Below are 19,844 nucleotides of genomic sequence, written 5' to 3' on the forward strand. Positions count from 1 at the left end.
AGGGTAAACTCTAGATATACATATACCCAATAATTATACGTTTTTTTTTTTTTTCAGTGTCTCTCTGTGGCCCAGGCTGGTGTGCAGCAGTACCATATCAGCTCACTGCAACCTCCACCTCCTGGGTCCAAGCATTTCTCCCACCTCAGCCTCCAGTTGCTAGAACCATGGGCATGCGCCACCACTCCCGGCCAATTTTTGAATTTTTGGTAGAGTCAGCCGGTTTCACCATGTTGATCCGTCTGTTCTAGAATTCCTGGCCTCTAGTGATCTGCCCAACTTGGTTTCCCAAAATGCTGGGACTACAAGCATGTGCCACCATACCCGGCCATGAATTGCAGGTCTTTTCATTACCCCACGCCATGTTGGCTAAATCTCTGTACCTTGGTTTGACGTTAAGATTTCCATTGCTTCGGTCACAGCGGTTTCAGATTCTTACTGAAAATGGATATTTTGGCCAATCCTACCTTATATAACTGGAAACCCATCACTCTACCTAATTCTAACAAAGCATCTTTTCAAATGAATGAAACTTGCTCCTGTATGCTCTTGGAATATACTTTTCAGTAGAGATCCCCCCCCCTGACTTATACAGAATACTACTACACTTAGCTTACTCTTGTTTTGGGTGTCCTACAGAGCTGAACCTCCTTATATATCAAATGCTTGCAAATCACAACTAAACTTACTATCTGCATTTGAATAATACTGTTTACAAAGCTACTGACCATCCGTCTTGAAGCCTAGCCCTTCAGTAAAGTCAGAATCCTCAGCTCTGAATCTCCTAGTCTGGGCATATTCTCCCCTATCCCTATCTGCTCCCATGTTGTCATGAACTATCCTAATCTAAGCTAAAACACCTTGGACAACTGATGGAAGAAAACAGCACAACTCGTTACTAAAACAACCTTTACTTTTTCACATTTGTTGATTATGATTTGTTCTGCTCCTTCCAGACCGGTGCTAGTAGGTGACTAACTTTCACATGAGGTGATGACAACCTCATTGTCTTCACATTCAAATTGCCTTTACTTTACATGACTGTCACTTTCCTTGGTGCTTCCATAGGAGCTGACGTTGCTTTCTTAAATCACAGATGTTTATCTTCATCCCTTATCTTCCCAATTGAAAGTTCTTCATATTCCTTATTCATCAGTTTTTTTTTTTTTTTTATCAGCTTTTAGATAACCCTCAAGGCCACATTTTGAGCATCTGATAAAATTGTCCTCAATGGCTGGGGCTTTTTGCTAAATTCCTATTAAGTGTCTTTTAAATATTAAGGCTGAGGCTGTTGCTAGAATGTTAGTTTCTTTAGCCAAATTTAATTTAAAATTCACAGTGACACATGCATATATATACACATTCTTATTACTGTCATTCTTGTTGTTGGTCAAGTTTGTTTTTTGTTTAATTTTGTTTCTCAAAATTGTCTAGACCAAAATTGATAGCAATAGCTTATAAGAATATTGCAATTACAAATAGCAAATCCCTTAATTTGTAGAATATTATAATTATAGCATAGTAAGAAAACCAATAATTTCTCCAAATTTAACCTGTGATTATCCATGCATCCTTCCAAGATTTTGAAAAAAGTTATCAAAAGAAATAACAGCAAAATGTTCACTATTAATATTATGTATCACTGTTAATATGAATAGTTCTGCAGAACTATATGCAGTACTCTGATCAAATGCTGAATTGTTGTGGCTAGTATTTGAGGCCTAAGAATGGTCTGTTACTCTGCCTGTGTATCTGTAGAGAGACCCAGACACTGCCAACATGAATGTTGAGTACATTTACAACCAAGCCACAAGAATCATAAAGAAAAAAAGAAAGTTAGGTGACAATTCCAAGAAAGGCAACATCCAACTTGTTAATTCTTCCATGAAAACTTAATAATTACAAGCCAGGGAGCCTAAGTTGCTGCCTCGCAATTAAAATGCAAGAATCCCTCTTCTTTTTATTGATTTATTTATTTTTAAATTTTTAGATGGAGTCTCACTTTGTCGTCCAGGTGCAATCTCGGCTCACTGCTCCTGAGCTCAAGTGACTCTCTTGCCTCAGCCTCCCAAGTAGCTGGTATTACAAGTCTGCACCACCACATCCAGCGAATTTTTTGTATTTTTAGTAGAGATGGGGTTTCACCATGTTGCCCCAGCTGGTCTTGAACTCCTGACCTCAAGTGAAGGGATCCCTCTTCTAATTATCTCCTCTTCATATCTAGGACCAATCTGATTAACAATCCCCACTTTGGAGTGTTAATAGAACGTAGAAGCAGGAATAGAGTAAGTTTGTCCACAGGTACTAGCCGGCGAGTTCTGAATATCTCACAAGGAAGGGAACTCTGTGGGACACCAGTAAAGTACCACGACTGTTTGGGCAGATATTATGTCAATAGTTCAAGTTACCCAGTGTGACTATAAGTAAGTACTGTTAGTATCAAAGAGAACTGACCTATGGGTAAGACAGGTAAGTCTGTTCTTGATCTTAGACTTGGTGTTGGCTTGAATAGAAAATTTTGTGGAAGATAAGGGAGATGCTCTTTGAGACCTTGAACTCCCAAGGCAACCTTTCATATGTGAGACAGAGTCCCACATGGAGAGGCCAAAGCTGGAGTTTGACTCAAAAAAGCAGAGCTTTGGGAAATATATGTGGCCACTGCAAATTCTGTTTTCTCAGCCAGTGTTGAGGAGCAGCAAATCAAAATCCTATGGTAGCAGGAACATTTGAGATTGAAATAATCTTATTATATTATTAGTGGTATAGATAAGATAAAAGAAAATCAGAGGAGTGAGAACAGTTAACAAAGAGAAAAAAAAAATGATGGGAGAGAGAGGGTGGTCACAGCTTTTCTCTGGTCCTCTTAAGATGTAGTTTGAGATATGCCAAAAGCAGAGACAGCATAAGGCTAAAGGCCTTGTCCCTTTGTCCTTTTTCACAATTTAGGGGACAATCATATGATAAAGGTCACTGCCCAGACTAGGGAGGGTCTGCAGCAGCAGGAAGGGGCTAAGTTGCTCTTGAGCCTCTGATAGGGTTAGGAAAATCCTTCAGCAAAAGAAGACATTAGATGAGAGAATTATCCTAACTCAGTTAAGGGGGACAGTTTTTCCAGAAAATTTGTCTGGGATGCCAGACATCCTTGTGAGAGAAAATGCTAAATAAAAGGGATTCAGCTTTCTTACTCCATTCTAATTCTCTCAGTTCTTCTTTATTTATGTAAATGTGTAAAAATCTGTTACTGATTTTTGTTTGTAACCACAGTGTGGATTTGTATAAATTGGATTCTGGAAACATATTGCTAGGGATAAAATACTTTCCTTGCTGAGAATTTTAAGATGTATTTATATGTCTTTTAGTTTCACTAGAATTTTAGAAAAGTGGAACACGTGTGTGACAAGGTCTCAAATCTTTGGAGATTTGGAAGGAGCTGTTCTTATTCCAAAGGGGAATGGCTCAGACCCCATCAGGCCACTGGGTGCAATGCCTCTTGCTTAACCGAGCAGCAGTCTACAGGGGACGTATTTAAATACTCTGAGGCCAGGCACGGTGGCTCACGCCTGTAATCCCAGCACTTTGGGAGGCCAAGGTGGGTGGATCACGAGGTCAAGAGATTGAGACCATCCTGGTCAAAACGGTGAAACCTCATCTCTACTAAAAATACAGAAAATTAGCTGAGTATGGTGGGGCGTGCCTGTAATTCCAGCTACTCAGGAGGCTGAGGCAGGAGAATTGCCTGCACCCAGGAGGCGGAGGTTGCGGTGAGCCGAGATGGCGCCATTGCACTCCAGCCTGGGTAACAACAGCGAAACTCCGTCTCAAAAAAAAATAAAAATAAAAATAAATAAACACTCTGAAATTTGGGGAGAACACAGCGAAACTCCGTCTCAAAAAAAAAATAAAAATAAAAATAAATAAACACTCTGAAATTTGGGGAGAACACAGTTCAGTTCATAATACTCCACCCTCCACCACTCTACAAATTTATTGTCTTCTCATTTGCAAAATATATTCACACCATTCCAACAGCCCCAGAAGTCAACTCATTCCAACATCAAATCTAAGTCCAAAATAGCATATAAATACTGTCTAAATCAGGTATGAATGAGACTTGAGGCATGATTCCTGAGGCAATATTGCTCTCCAGCTATAATCTGTGAAACTGATGAGTTCTCATCTTCTAAAATATAATGGTAGGTGTGTTAGTTTCCTAGGGCTGCCATAATAAAATACCGCAGACTGGGCAGCTTAAATAACAGAAATTTATTTTCTTTTTAGTTCTTGAGGCCAGAAGTCCAAGATTGAGGTGTCAGCAGATTTGGTTTCTTCTGAGGCCTCTTGCCTTGGCTTGCAGGTGGCTGCCTTCTTGCTGTGTCCTTTTATGGTCTTTTCTCTGAGCGTGCACATCCCTGGTATCTCCCTGTGTATCCATCCTTCTTGTTCTTATAAGAACACTAGTGAGGTTGGATGAGGGCTCACCTGAACTGTTTCTTTAACTTAATCACCTCTTTAAAGTACCTATCTCCCAATACAGTCACATTCCGAGATCCTGGGGGTTAGGGCTTTGATACATGGGGAGACAAAATTCATCTTAGAGCAATAGGCACGGGGTAAACGTTCACATTGCAAAAGGGAGCAATTGAAAAGTACAAAGGGGTAACATGTTCCAAGCAAATCTGAAACCTAGCAAGGAACATTCCATAGGATTTGAGGCTTTAGAATAATCCTCTTTGACTACATGCCCTGTCCTCTGAGCTCCCCAGCGTTGCAACCCTTCCTTTTGGGCCCACCAGTGTGGTGGCACCACCCCAAAACTCTCAGACCTGAGGATTCACGTTAACAGTGTCAGCCCTGACAACCTCTGAACTGCCTTCACAGCCATCCCTTTTTCAAGAGACAACATTCGTTCACAACCAGGTATCTGTATTACCCCGTTCTATAAATCCCCACAAGTTCAACAGCCTTGCTTCATTTCACTTCATCTTGGTCTCCTTCAGTGAAGCTGGCAGTGCTTCTTCTGACGTAAATCCCCATCTCTGTTCCTGGCTTCAGCTGAGACTGCTAATTGGAATCATAAGTCACACACCTATAATAATTTTTTTAGCAAATTGTTATCCAGCCCCATCCTTGATATTTTTTGGGAAACAATTTCTTATTTTCTGCAATATGGGTAGGCTGAGATTTTCTCAAATTTTCAAGTTCCGGTATCGTTTTGCTTAACAATTCTTCAATATGTCCCTCCTTTCATATTTTACCATACAAGCAAAGAGAAATCAAGTCATGCCTTCAACATTTTGCCTAGAAATCCCCTCAGGGAATTAGTCAAGTTCATCACTTACAAGATCTATTTTCCACAAAACACTAGAATACAATTCAGTCAAGTCCTTGCTATTTTGTAAGAGAAATCTCCTCTCCTCCAGTTTTCAATAACATATTCCTCAGCTCTTAGACCTTAACAGAAGTACCTTTAGCATACATATTTCTAGTAACATTTTGTTAATGACCATACATGTATTTTTATGAGATGTTAGAAGGTTTCTTTACAGCTTTCTAATTTTCTGAGGACTCACTGGACTCACATTCAACATCCGTATTTTTAACAATACTCTCTTCCAATCAATTTAGGCTTTTTATAACATTCATCCCAATGAGATGGTTTTCTCCACCCAGTTCCAAAGCCACTTCTATATTTTTAGTTATTTTTCACAGCAGCATCCTCCCTTTTAATAGGAGAATCTGTATGAGTTAGCAAGGTTTCAATAACGAAGTTCAGTGCATAACACTTCCGTTGTAATGTATATTTGGAATCAATTCCTTCTTTATTTTCGTTTCTGTGTATTTCTTTTTTGTTTCACTTATCACCCTTCAATCGTCACGTAAAAACTCATGCCCCATTTAAGTCCATGCCGGCTGCTATGCTGCCCTCTCCACCTCATCCCCATTACCGGCTCCTTATTATCTGTAGATATTCTCTATGCCAAATACAGGTGTTAGCAAGTCCACCAGGGTCTCCAGCTCTACCTCAATTATTACCATCATTCTAGGAACTTCAACACAGCCCAGAGGCTCCCAGCCAACATCCTGGCCTCACGAGACCTTGACTTCCTCAAGGTCAATGAGGTGATCTCTATTCTGGCACCTCAGCCAGACACTTCTACCCAGGGCCACTTCCTCAAGTGTCACCATAAGAAACTGTTCCTTTCTGACACTACTGACTGGAACACTTCACAGGACCACCACCACCTTCTAACCCTTCAAATCTCTTTGGAATATCTTTGCTTGGATGTTGGTTTGGCTGTGTCCCAACTCAAATCTTGCATTGAATTGTATTATAAATTGTAATCCCTATGAGTTTCGGGAGGGACCTCATGGGAGGTGATTAGATCATTGAGGTGGTTCCCTTATGCTGTTCTTGTGACAGTGAGTTCTCACAAGATCTGATGGTTTTATAAGAGGCTTTCCCCCTTTGTTCTGCACTTCTTTCTTGTGTCGCCCTGTGAAGAGGTGCCTTCCACCATGATTGCAAGTTTTGTGAAGCCTCCCCAGCCATGAGAAACGGTAAGTCAATTAAACCTCTTTTCTTTATAAATTACCCAGTCTCAGGTATTTCTTCATAGCATCGTGAGAACAAACCAATACAAATGTCTCATAGACACTTCCAATTCAAGAAGACTGAAATTGTGAGGAGTCAGAAGCAAGCCCATATATTTAAACTCTTTGACAGTACTTGCTGGATGAGTCTGTGAGGCCTCCCCCAAAGCTCTGGGACCCAAGAATTAGAAATTTTTCCTGGATCAGAAGTTCATCAACCAGAGAAATGACAGACAATGTTTTGTTCAGTGGAGATCAAGTGCCCATCCTCCTCACACTTTTAACAAAGCCAATTTCCTCTACTTATGTATTCAGTTGTCATTTCTGATCAATGTTCATGTTTCCTTCATATGTTCATATCTGTATTAATGCCCCAATTTTACCCTTTTATCAAAGATTGCTTTTAAACACTTTGGAGCTTATATCACTACGCCCAGTAGATTTACTCACCAGTGCTATCTAAACTCCAATGACAATGACACAAAAGTATACCACATATAAGGTTACAATTCAGGCATCTCTTTCCTTGACTTTCCCATATGTGGTACACTGAACAAAAACATTGTCTGTCAGTGACCTATGACTTATAAAGAGTGTATAAAACAGCTGAAAGTCTAGCATCAGGTAATCTGAAGTGGTGTCCTGTGGACCAAATTGGACGAACCAACCTGGGAGTACAGGTGTGTGCCATGATAACTACTCATCATGCTTCCCTTTTGGAACAATGCATCTGCAGGAGTGTTAGAGTTTTAACTTTGAACTGTTTAATCAGAGAATTGGCCATCCGTTTGTCAGTAACATATATTAATATCCAGTAGGGCAGAATTTCTGTCCATTTTTCCCCTTAGTCTTCTCCTGACAATTTTTTGGAGATACCTTGAATACTTCATTTTTTTCTCTAGACATCCTCAATTTTTTATTATTTGAAATTATTCTTTATTATACTTAAGTTGAAGATGATTGTCTTGAGGTGGTGGAAGATTTTTCATGAAGATTTATTTTTCTAATTGTGAATTTTTGAAACATCAAAGTCAGCATTTTGCTTTTAATTCATCTTTACAGAATATTAAGAACTCTCATTTAAGAGTTTTTAAAAATTGTGTTTTATTTTTAATTGCCAAATAATAATTGTATATGTTTATGAGGTACAATGCAATGTTTCAATACACATGTATATTGCAGAAATATCAAATCAAGCTAATCAGAATATCCATTGCCTCAAATATTTATCATTTTCTTGTGGTGAGAACATTTAAAATCCTCTCTTTTAGCTATTTTGAAATATACAATGCATTATTATTAACCGTAGTCACTCTGCTGTGCAATAAAACATCACAACTTATTCCTCCTATCTGACAGTAACTTGATATCTGTTGACCAACTTTTTCCTGTTCACCATCCCTCTTTCTCTGCAAGCCCCAGGTAATCACCGTTCTACTCTCTACTTCTATGAGTTCAACTTTTTTAGATCCTATATATAAGTGAGATTATACAGTATTTTTGTTTCTCTGCCTGGCTTATTTCATTTAACATAATGTTCTAGGTTAATCCACGTTGCAATATATTTGCAAATCAGGAAGTCTGTTGCCTACGACTTGGTTCTTTCTCAAGATTGCTTTGGCTATTTCAAATCTTTTGTTGAACTGTCCTTGCCCCCAGGGTATAAGTACCACTTTGTCATGGTGTGTGATCCTTTCAATGTGTTATTGAACTCATCTTGCTAGTTTTTAAAATGTATTTTTTAAATTTTAGATTCAGGAGGTACACGTGCAGGTTTGCTGCATGCGTATATTGAATGATGCTGAGGTTTGGGTTTATACTGATTCCACCACTCATATAGAGAACATAGTATGAATAAGTAGTTTTTCAAACCTTGCCCCTTGTCCCTCTTCCTCTTCCTTTTTGGGGTCCTTAGTGTCTATTTTTCCCATTTTTATGTGTCTATGTGCCTAATGTTTAGCTCTTACTTATAAGTGAGAATATACAGTATTTGGTTTTCTGTTTCTGCGTTAATTCACTTAGGGTAATGGCCACCAGCTGCTTCCATGTTGTTGCAAAGCAAATAATTTTATTCTTTTTATGCCTGCATAATATTCCATGGCATATCTATACTACATTTCCTTTATCCAATCCACCATTGATAGGTACTTAGGTTGATGTTATGTCTTTGCTGAAGTAAATAGTGCTGCAATAAACATATAAATGCATGTGTCTTTTGGGTAGAGCAATTTATTTTCTTTTGGGTATATACCCAGTAATGGAACTGCTGGGTTGAATGGCAGTTCTGTTTTTAGTTCTTTGACAAATCTTCAAACTGCTTTCCATAAGGGCTGAATTAGTTTACACTCCCACCAACAGTGTTAAGTGTTCTCTTTTTGCCACAACCTAACACGTTACTTTTTACTTTATCGTAATAGCCATTCTGACTGGTGTGAGATGATACCTCATTGTGGTTTTGATTTGCTTGTCTCTGATAATTAGTGCTGTGGGAAATTTTTTATATGTTCATTGATTGCTGTATGTCTTCTTTAAGAAGTGTCTGTCCACGTCCTTTGATCACTTTTTGGTGGAATAATTTGTTTTGCCTCGATTTAAGGTCCTTACAGATTCTGGCTACTAGACCTTTTTCAGATACACAGATTGCAAATATTCTCTGATTCTGTAGGTTGTCTGTTGATAGTTGCTTTTGCTATGCAGACGATTTTTAATTTAACTTGGTCCCACTTGTCAATTTTTGTTTTTGTTGCATTTGCTTTTAGGGACTTGGTCATAAATTCCTTGCTTAGGCCAATGTTCAGAAGAATATTTCCTAGGTTTTTGTCTAGGATGTTTATAGTTCAAGGTCTTACATGAACATCTTTAATTCATCTTCAGTTCATTTTTGTATATACTGAGAGGTAGCGGTCCAGCTTCATTCTTCTGCATATAGTTAGCCAGTTTCCCCCAGTTTGCTAGTATTTTAAAGATTTCTGCATCTATATTTATCAAGGATATTGGCTTATAGTTCTCTTTACTTGTAGCATCTCTGTCTTGCTTTGACATCAGGACAATATTGGTCTCATAAAATTAGTTTGGAAATAGTACCTCTTCTTTAATTTTTTGGAAGAGTTTTAGAAGTATGATTGTTGATTCCCCCTGGAACAACACCATACATCATATGGACCTGACATATTTTAAACGGAACATTCTGCCCAACAAGAGCAGGACACATTCTCTTCAAGTGTATATGAAACATTCTCCAAGATAGATTCCATATAAGTTCACAACGGAAGTCTTAATAAATTTAAAAATATTGAAATTATACCAAATATATTTTCCAACAGAGATGAATAAAACAAAAAATTAATAACAGAAAAAAACTAAAACTACTAAAAAAAAACCCTAAAAACTAAAAATACTAAACTAAAAATAACAGAAAGAAGGAAAAATTTACAAATATGTGGAATTTGTACAACCAATTGGTCAAGAAAAATATCATAAGGGAATTAAGAAAATATATCAAAATTTAGAAAACATAGCAAAACTTATGAGGTACAGCAAAAGCAGTTCTAAGAGAAAAGTTTATAGTGATAAAAATGTATATTAAGGAAGAAAAATTTCAGATAAACAAGTTTATAAATCAATGAACTAGAAAAAGGAGGACGAAGCAGGCCTAAAATTAGTAAGACATAGGAAGTAATAAATAGTAAACCAGAAATGAACTAAATGTAGACTAGAAACACAATAGAAAAATCAACAGAACTCAAAGTTGGCTTTTTAAAAAGATAAACAAAACTGATAAACTTTTAGCTTTAAGAAAAAAAAAGACTCAAAAACAGAAATGTTAAAGGACATTTATCACTGATTCCACAGAAATAAAAAGATTATGTGATTATTCTGATCAATTATATGCTAATATTTTGAATCATCTAGAAGAAATAAATACATTTTTAGAAACTTACTACCTATCATGCCTGTATTATAAAAAAAATAGAACATTTTAAGCAGGCATCCCCAAACTATGGCCCGTGGGCTGCGTGCGGCCCCCTGAGGCCATTTATCCAGCCCCCCACCACACTTCAGGAAGGGGCACCTCTTTCATTGGTGGTCAGTGAGAGGAGCACAGTATGTGGCGGCCCTCCAACGGTCTGAGGGACAGTGAACTGGCCCCCTGTGTAAAAAGTTTGGAGATGCCTGATTTTAACAGACCAATAGAGAATAAGGAGATTGAATCAATAATCAACAACTTCTCAGGACCAGATGGTTTTACTGGTAAATTCTTTATTGGTTTTTAAAATAAAATTAATATTTTTTATAATCAACGTTGCTTATTTTTGCAGCATTTTCTACTTTTAATAGTAAATATATACTTACTCTTCAACCAAGTGGACAATTTTCCATGTATAAAAGTATGAAGAGAAATGTTCACTTCAAGTTACAGGTAAGTATTTTTATATCGGAAATATATTTAGGCATTAAAGAATCAAATGATCTGTGCTCCTGGTACTCATGCCTTTATTGTGACTAGATTGATGGTAATCTATCTGGTCACAAAATTAAAATTATACTGAAGTAGACAGTCAGCCCTTTGAATACTAACGTAGAAAGCAAATATTCTATTTTGGTTGAGAATCAAGGCCAGTGTAAGTCTCCAGTGCATTCCTAGTCGGTGTTTTTTGTATACACTGTAAAGAATAGTGTAGAAATTTGTCTGTGTGTTGTATGTCTTAAACCTGAACTGAGCCCTCTTGACTTAAAAATTAGTTAAGTAAAAAATATTTCTATTGTACATTATTTAAATGAATGTTCTTTATTGTTTGTTTGTTTGTGTGACTGGTTGATTGGCTTTTCCTACACATGAAGCTAGGCAATATTGGACTAAAGAGTACCAAGAATTCACAGTTTAGGAAAACAGTTTATGAAATCAATTGTTTTAAAAAAAATCTGTTGAAAAACTTATAAAATGTATCAACTAGGTGCTTTGGAAAACATTGCTTGGATTATACATTTTAAAAGAAATTTCAGTTAAGTGCCAAATTGGTGATATAGCAAAAGAGATCAACAACATTTTTCAAATATATGGTTGTCGCTTTCTTTAGCTTTTAGTTTTAAAGCCTTCAGTGATAGAAGAAATTGTATTTATGTGCAGAAGAATTGATATTTTCTGTAACCTAGGATACCACCAGAAAAAAAAAAAAAAAAAAAAAAAAAAGCTAATTTTTTTTTTCTTTAAAGCTATGTCCAGGAGTGAATGAAGTGAGTTTGAAATTAGCAATGGGTGCCTCTTCTGACTGTGAGTCAGACAAGCTTTTTGCAGGATAGTCAGGGTTTCTTCTGTTAGAAAAAGAAGAAAGAAAGAAAGAAAGAAAGAAAGAAAGAAAGAAAGAAAGAAAGAAAGAAAGAAAGAAAGAAAACAAAACAAATACAACTCATTTAAATGCACACTCGTAGATGCACTTTAATTTTAAGAACTCCCTCTATTATCCTCTACCTGGCTTTGACAAATAAAATTGCCCATTAATTCACAAGAGGCCTGCAGTCTTGCTACGCTTCCTGTCAACTGATGACATTAAAGGCAAGCACAGTAAAGATAAAAATGCAGCCACTGCCTGTCTGTGCAAATCTAAAGACCAGTCACAAAGTTCTTCAAATGCATAGTTGTTAGTAGTCAAGGGTAAATAAGCTACTTTGGGGAAATCATTAAAACAATCTTTTGCTTCAAACTTCCCACAATTATGCTTAACAGCTCTGTTCAGCATATAAAAACATACATTTTGAAGCTTTGAATACATGACACAAAAAGCTTAGGGACAAATACCAAGAGCTTTACTTATTATGACATGTTTCACCATTTATCACCAAAGTATATCTATGAACACTGCGAATCGGTACTAAAACATCTCTTCATCTTCTCAGATTGATGAGACTCTCAAGGACAAAGATCTTGAAAATGATTTGAAGGAAAGTATCAAATCTCATCTACTCTGTCTGCAGAAGATATTTTCCTCACATTGGAGCTGAAATTTTTGTTAAACACGTGATGAAACTCTCTTCTCAGCAATAAGTGATATCTATTGATAAGTTAGTCTATGTTAGACATGAGTACCTACCAAAAGCTGTCTTGATCCTAAACGCCTCTAAGTGTCTTATGTGTATTATCTCACTTAATTCTCACAGTGTCTCTATGACAGAAAGATTAATGCTACTTTTTTCATATAAGGAGATGAGACACAGATAGGCCAGGTAACTTGTTGAAGGCACCTGACCTGGATATGGGGGCACCAGGACTTGAACCAAGGTAATCTGGTGCCAGGGACCTCTATAACCATCTCTATATCTGCCTATGAGCTTAAGTAACCAATGCTCAGTCTTTGACTGAAAGACCCCAAGGGAAGGTTTTTATTCCCTTCTCCTGGAATCTTCCACGTGTGTTTTGAGACCATTATTTGCACTGATGATGAATTTTGCTGCAGCAGCACCTTAGACTCAAACAGGAAGGTAAACTTTGTTTAGCTTATACATTATGTTTGTGTATAGTACTGTCTGAACCTCCTAGAATATAACCTCCATTTCAGTTGTTTTTAAATTTGTTGTATTCATTGAAGCATCCCAAATATAATCAGTGCTCAGTGCAGAGTTGACTTTCAGTAAATATTGCTTAAGTGAACACATAAATTTAAGGTGGAGAAGTTTTTAACAGGCAATCAGGTGCACTTTTGTCTCTCTGTTGTCGTCTTATGAGCCAAGAAAAGCCTTAAGTATCTCTGTATCAAAATTAATGTCTTCTATTGATATATATTGTTTTTAATTAAAGCTAATTTTGAAACGGCAATTGATATATTTTAAAAGGGTGATATTTAATGTTTAGTCAGAGTAAATTTGGATATGGAGGCACCACGGTAAGGCACCTGGCCTGGTTCCAGACATGTAGCAAGTGCTCAATAAATTCTGTTTGAATGAGTGCTCGTTAACTACTGTGAGGTGCAGAAGAGATTAGAGGCCAAATGTTGAATAGTAATCACTGACAAAAGTTCACATTAAATTCCATGTAGGAATAGTGTGTTTATAGGAGCAAGTCATAAATAAAATAAGCTAAGGCTTTGAAATGACTGATGACGACCATTTGGGATCCAGATGTACTGAAGCAGAACTCCACAAGCTAGTGGGTTTGTAGAAGCTGTTAATAAATGGTGTTATTGGAAGGTTTACTAGGAAATACGGAATTGTTAAAAGGTTAGAAAGTCACACTTTCCGGATAATCTGAACGTATCATTTTGTAGCCAAAATTCATGCTCTCCAGTCTTTTCTCCGTCACTCTCACCTTCATATTTTACTTTTCGGGTGTTTATTCTGAATACTCAAATGCAGCTTACTCTCTCAGATCTCGACCTTAAACCTTGCAGGATATTCTGCTTTTCCTAGATAACTTCATCTAGATAACTTCCCAGATAGAGCCTCCTGCAAGATCGTACTCAAGCTTTATCCATTCTGTACTTTCCATGACCCTTCATGTGACCGAGGTTAGGCGTCCCTCCTCTGTTCTCACAGTAAGCTGTCATGTCATTGATCCTGATAAACTGTGTCTGTTTGCCTGTATATCTAAATACTACTAGACTATGAATTCCCCAGAGACATGTCTCGTGTCTTTACTTTTTTGCCCCTAATCCAGAGCATAGGCCCAGACACATAATCTGTGCTTTATAAATGGACCTTAAGTTTTTTTATCTGCAAATGTAACATACACACTTTGAGAACAGGACAGTACTCTGGCACCTTTGCACTTACCATATTACTTTGCACTTTTTGAGTACCTTTTACGTACCTTAGCATAAAAGATACTCAAAAAATTATATAGTCATTATTAGAAGTTGACTGATGTGAGATTCTTTTTACTTTAGTATAAAAGAGGATTTGTGAGTGAGAATCACATTTCATAGAGCTGTCAAGGGTTAATTAAAAAAAAAAAAAAAAAAAAAAAACAGGATACAAAGTGATCAAAGTGATTGGTATCCTCTCCGACTTTTCCTGGGAAACTCCTCCTAGCCATCTAAGACTTTAGCCTAGTAACACTTCTTCCAGGAAGCCTTCAGAGACTCCCCCCTCATTTTGCTCCCTGGACTTATGATTCTTCTGCATTTCCAAGCATTTTACTGCATCCTGTTTAAACTGCTGTCATCAAGGTCAGCAATAAACTATGAATATTGACTCATTGCTAACTGAATTCCTTTCTCCTTTAATATTTTAAACAATTTCTGATTTCTTAAAGTTTTCTACTCTGGTGGCTTTTTGACATCATTCCAACTTGGTTCTGCTGCTATATCTTCCACTGTCCCTTCTCAGATTTCTGTTCAAATGTCTTTTCTCTTCCTTTCCATCACATCTTCATTTATTCCGTTTTTTTATTAACTGGAAAATATTTAATGTGACGCTCCCACATGCTAGGCTTTAAGCTTCTTGGAATGACATTTCTTGTGTTGTATGACTTTAGCAGTCAAATAAGAATCCATGCCCTTTACACAAGGACACAGCTGTGCTCTCTGCCCTGTATTCTCTGAGCATGCTTCTCTTTTAGCACATATGTCCATCTTCATGGTTTCCAGACTCACTTTTAATCCACATCTCCAGCCTTGACCACATTATAAAGCTTTAATTCCACATCTCAAAGTTCCTCTTAATTTTTCCATTAAATTTTCCCATCCTCTATAATATGAAACTCAAACTCATTTTCATGGTGGCCTGGTGTCAGGACATGATAGTCTCAATTTCTCTTCAAAGAAAAAAAAATTATTGGCCCCAATGTTTCTTAACATAGCATCTCAGGAAGAAAGCGTTATAGGCCAGGTGTGGTGGCCCCTACCTATAATCCCAGCACTTGGAAGGCCAAGTCAGTTGGACCACAAGGTCAGGAGTTCAAGACAAGCCTGGCCAAGATGGTGAAACCTCGTCTCTACTAAAAATACAAAAAATTAGCCTTGCGTGGTGGTGGACACCTGTAATCTCAGCTACTCAGATGGCTGAGGCAGAGAATTGCTTGACCTGGGAGGCAGAGATTGCATTGAGCTGAGACAGTTCCACTGCACTTTAGACTGACTGACAGTGTGAGACTTTTTCTCAAAAAAAAAAAAAAGAAAGAAAACTTTATAATGCAAAACAGATGAACATGGGTTTCCCCTTTTTAAAATATATTTCATAATCATCCATATTTTAAAAGTTCATGCATTCACATAAAGACACAGGATACACACACACACACACACACACACACACACGTCACCAAAGATTATTACATTTACCCAGTAAATGTACCAATTACCCAGTGTCCCAAAGTAATTGGAAGACAAGCAAATGATGACTTCAGTTTAATATTGAAGTCTGTGATGACGCCTCTGACACCATTCCATCGGTGCTGTGCCCATCTCTCTTGCACAGGAGGATAGTTTGGGTGGCAGTAACACTGTTTTGCAGACTTGAAGACTTTCCAGGCCTCTCTGTTATCTTTCCAGCATGGAAATCTTATCCTCCACTAATTCCCTGGACGAGCCCATCCTTATTCATGGCTTGGCACACCATAATTGTAACTATAGCTTCAATTTCTCTCCTGAGCATATACTCATATCTATCTGCCTACACAATGTCTCATCTAAGCATAATAAATATATTGCAGACTTAAATACCTAAAGACATGCCTCTTTTGTTCCCCACCTCCTATGTCAACATGAAGCTTTCCCAGCCTTCCTCATCTCAATAAATATCATTAATATTCATCCAATTGTTAGTCAAAAGCCCAGGAGTTTTGATTTCTCCCTTTCTTTCACATCCATTTTTAAGTCCACCGGCACATTCTGCTGACTCTACCCTTAAATATACCTGGAATTAGTTTGCTTTCCAGCACTTCCTCCATTGGCACCATCATCCCAGTCACTATCATCTCTGAACTCAACTACTGAGGACATCTCTCGGATGGTTCTCCAAGTCCACTCTTGGCTTCTAGTAGCTCTCCTTCACCCTGAATCCAGTGTGATACTTTGGAAAGTTTATGTGGCCTCCTTTACTGCTCCACCCTCATTTAAAACAATGACACTTAAAAAAAAATCCAATCTCTCTAGCCTCATCTCTTTCCCTGACTCAGTCCACAGCATCCTGCTGTTACTCACATATAGCAGGTGCATCTATCTGAGGGCTTTTCACTTGCTCTTCTCTCTACATAAAATATTCTTCCCCACATGCATAATGTATATCTGTGCTCTATTGTCAGCTCTTAGAGTTTGTCTTGATTACTCATTCCAAAATAAGATTCTTCTTTGTCTATTGCCTTATTTTGCTTTCTTTTCTGAAGTGGCATTTATATTTTAACATGGTAATTTTCTTGCTCATTCACTAGAATACATGCTTTATGAGATGTTTTTATCTCCTATATTTAAAATAATGCTTGGCAAGGAGTAAGAGGTCAAATATCGGTCAAGTTGATGTAGAAATGAATAACGCAAAAGTCCATCACCTATCACAGAAAAGCCATAGGAGGCATCAACCAGGTGGGCAAAGACAAGGCTGTCACTGGGAAACTAGAGCCATTCCTGGTAGCAGAGCCAGAGGAGCCAGAGATCACTGACGGTCTGCATTACAGGGCGAAGCAGACTGGAGGAAACTTCTCCACATCGTGGGGGAAGACACTGGAAACTACCAGAGAACCCATGAAGACCAAAGAACAAACAGAAGGAGTCCGAGAGGATTTCTGCAGAGATTCATTATTTTGTTTTCTATGGTACATTGTGGGGGCCAGTCCTACATCAAGGCACAGAGTCAGGTCAGACAAACACTTGCTGTCCCTTTACACCCCAAGGCATGTCGGTCAATCAGTTCTTGCTGATCTTTTGAAGAAGGAGTCCTGCCAGCTTCAGAAAACTGTCTTTGGGTTAGCTCTTCTGTTGAGATGTTTAATCTATTCTCTTTTACACACAATTTTTTTTTCTCATGCAACTATTATTCTAATCTCTTTGCTTGTTCTATTAATGTAAATTTATTTCAGACACAATATTAGAATAGCATTCAGTAATGCAATTACTGTATGTTTCTATCTGCTCAATAAGCACTCTGGGCTGAGGCTATCTCAGGCTATGCTGGCCACAGGTCTCTAAGAATTAGCTGCTTCAAAAGTGCAAATAGCAGTCTGTGTGTGTTCAGCTATGTGACTAAGTTACTCTTACTTAGGCATGTGGATTAGTTTTCTAGGACTTTCATAACAAATTACCACAGATTAGATGGCTTAAAATCACAGAAGCCTGTTTTCTCACAGATCTAGAGGCTAGAGTATGAAGTCAAGGTATTTGGTTTCTTCTGGATGCTGAGAACGAATCTGTTCCATGCCTCTGTCCTGGCTCCTGGTAGCTGCTGGCAACCCTTGGTGCTCCCTGGCTTATTGCCTCACTACAATTTCTGCCTCTGTCTTCACGTGGCATTCTTCTCTGTGTCTGTGTCTTCTCTTCTCTTCTTTTCTCTTCTCTTCTCTTCTCTCCTCTCCTCTCCTCTCCTCTCCTCTCCTCTCTTCTCTTCTCCTCTCTTCTCTTCCTCTTTTTTTCTGTCTTCTCTTACTAGTATTTGTCATTAGATTTAAAGTTTACACTCATTCATGATAATTATATCTCAAGATCCTTAACTGCATTACATAATCAAAGTTAGTTTTTCCAAGTAAGTTTACATTTACAGGTTCTGTGGTTATGAGCATATTATTGGGGAGGAGGGTATAGCAGTCTGTTTTCATACTGATAGAAAGAACTGTCTGAGACGGGGCAATTTATAAAGGAAAGAGGTTCAATTGACTCACAGTCAGCATGGGTGAGGAGGCCTCAGGAAACTTACAAACATGGTGGAAGGTGAAGAGGAAGCAAGGCACCCTCTTCATAAGGCAACAGGAAGGAGGAGTGCCAGCAGGGGAAATGCCAGACGCTTTTAATACCGTCAGATCTTGTGAAAACTCACTCACTATCATGAGAACGGCATGGGGGAAACTGCACCCATGATTCAATTACTTCCACCTGGTCCCCTTGACATGAAGAAATTATAGGGATTATGGGGATACAATTCAAGATCCGGGTGGAGACACCAAGCCTAACCACATCGGAAGGTGTCATTATTCAACCTAATACAGCACCCTAATGCCTAAAGACTAAGTCCAAACTTCTTCCCATGACTTTTTAGCCTCATTTTTTAGTATCAACAATGCTCACAGCTGGTTTTCCTAGAGGCTTATAGAACTCCACTTTCTCTCTGTCCAAGACTGTCTGCTACATCACAACAAATTGCCTAAGTGACCTTTCCTAATCAGGATATTAACACTCTGTTCGTTAGTTTTAATGTATACTCTGGTAGTTCTCTCCCCACCCCCCTCACCCAAGAGAACACTAGCACAGTAACTTTTTGTCTCTATTACTAAAATAAATCAAAACTTGTTCTTCCATCCACTGTTCTGTAAATTCCCTTGTGGGACTCAAGCTCTAATCCTTTCCTGACTCCTCAGAATACATTCTCCAGAATTTGAACTCTAGGAAAAGTAAAATCTCCATATTATATATTCAACCACATCACTGAATATTTATTTTACCTTCCATTCTACAAACCTGGCTCTCTCCACAAGTCATTCTTCCCTAACAGCCCTCCCAGAGTGTGATATCTTTCTTATTTCACTGGGCCTAGAGTAAGTGTCCTCTATGATCTCCATTCTCAGTTCAAGAATGTTGCACCTTCTCCCTCCCTAAACCTTCCAGCTTCTTTGACAAATATACTCAAAAGTTATACCACCCACTATATTCCTTCATTGCATTCCTATCCCTCTGAGTAATCCTCCTAATTTTTGCAAGATTAGCACTGAAATTAACTCAGTTTTCTCTGCTACTTAACACTCTTCGCATCATCCTTGATCACTCAAAACCATCTACTACTCAAGCTTCTCAATCCCTTGTCTTCTTATCTTCCAAACACCTCATCTTACATTACGGCCTGCCTTTGTCTAACTGTCCCCACCTTCTAGGCCATTTCTTCAATTGTCCTTACCGATAACTCAAATATAATTAAATGCTCCGCCTCAGCATCTAGTCTTCTGTGTATCAACACTCATTTTTCCATTTCTACTTCCTCTAGAGCTTTCACTCCAACACTCCAACTCATCAGATAGGTCTGTGATTCCATTCCCTTTTCTTTTCCATCTTCACTTGGTTTGTCATTACCTTTGTACTAAGTTCGGGGTCTGTAAGATTCATCTACTGTTGTCATCTCATTAC

Source organism: Saimiri boliviensis, chromosome 5 (assembly GCF_048565385.1).
Source record: "Saimiri boliviensis isolate mSaiBol1 chromosome 5, mSaiBol1.pri, whole genome shotgun sequence".
Lineage (NCBI taxonomy): Eukaryota > Metazoa > Chordata > Mammalia > Primates > Cebidae > Saimiri > Saimiri boliviensis.